We start from the raw sequence: 1,578 nt of genomic DNA, 5'->3' as shown, positions 1-1,578 counted from the left end.
ATATTTTAAATTTAATTGTTCAAAGTGCATTTACTGAAATTAAACCCATGATAGAAAAGGTTAGAACAGTTGCTTACATGCATAGTGCTTCTGAACAAAGACTTAAAAGATGGAAACAATTTTGTAAAAGAAAAAATGTAAAGCCTAGACTAATTCCAAAAGATGTTGACCATAGGTGGAATTCCACATATGCAATGTTAAGTGTAGCAATAGAATATAAAGACATTATAACTGATTTTATAAACTATTATGCTTCTAGTTCTAGTTCTGGTAGCACTTATGGAATAACTGAAGATGAATGGACAGTTATATGTAATTTAAATGAAATGTTACAAGTTTTTTATGATGCTACCATGTTATTATCTGGCTGTTATTATCCAACCATTACTTTAGCTGCTTTACAAATTTTAAATATTCAAAAAATTTTTGATAAATATCGTTTGGATGCTACTTTTGGACCTATGGTTTTTGAAATGGAGAGCAAATTTAATAAGTATTTTAGGCCTATTCCTCATATTTTTGGTTTGGGGGTTCTTATTGATCCATGCTTGAAGGATATTGGCCTTCGAAGTTTGTTACAGTCATTGTATGGTGGACAGGTTATAGACTTAGATGATGGAACCACCCTGAATGCTACTACTCATCATTTACTTATTAGAAATTATTTTCAAACTTTATATGATGAGTATGCAGCTAGACATGGTGTAGCTGCACAACAGTCTGCAGCTTCGGTTTCTTCGAGCTCATCCCGAGCCCGAGGTAAAAGTGTAAGTTTTGATAGGTATGCAATGGTAGCCGAGCTAACTGGTGGATCTGGACTTGGATCGTCATCATCGGAGGTTTCTGAAATAGATGAATATTTTTCTGCTTCTTTAGTTAGATGTCAAGGAAATGCTTTAGATATTTTGCAATGGTGGAAAGTATATGGATCAGTTTCATATCCTATACTTTCCACCATGGTTCGTGACTTACTAACAGTGCAGGTTTCGACGGTAGCTTCGGAATCCGCCTTCAGCACAGCAGGTCGTTTGATCGACGATCACAGGACATGCTTGGATCCATATACTGTACAAGCGGTGATGTGCCTACAAGATTGGTGGAGGTACGAGAAGCGAACGCAAGGCATCGATCGGATGGCTGGAATTGAAGATAAATTTGAAGAATTGGGACTAGCAGATAGATATAAAGAATAGATTGTAGTTTTTATATCTTAGCTTACAATTTGTAAAGAATTATTTTGGAAATAATTGCAAATGATAGTGATATAGGTGAGTAGGTGCCAACCTAGTTGGGATTTACTTATCTATTGTGATGCGATTAATTCCAAAATAAATTTGTACTTGTAATTTGTAACTGATTTATCAATTATTAATAAAGAATATGTTTTTATCATTTCTTATTTGTAATTTATGTCATTTTAAGTAATTAATAAAATTATTGTTTTTGTTATTTTTCTTGTCTTTTTTTTATAATTTATAAGTTAAATAACATTAAAAAATTTTGGAAAAAAATAAAAAAAAATAAAAAAAAAGGAAAATCACCCGGGCCAGCCCGGAACCCGGCCCGGACCCGGCCCGG

The sequence above is a fragment of the Asparagus officinalis genome, chromosome 4, assembly GCF_001876935.1.
Source record: "Asparagus officinalis chromosome 4, Aspof.V1, whole genome shotgun sequence".
NCBI lineage: Eukaryota > Viridiplantae > Streptophyta > Magnoliopsida > Asparagales > Asparagaceae > Asparagus > Asparagus officinalis.
Note: the sequence above shows the minus strand (reverse complement) of the source record.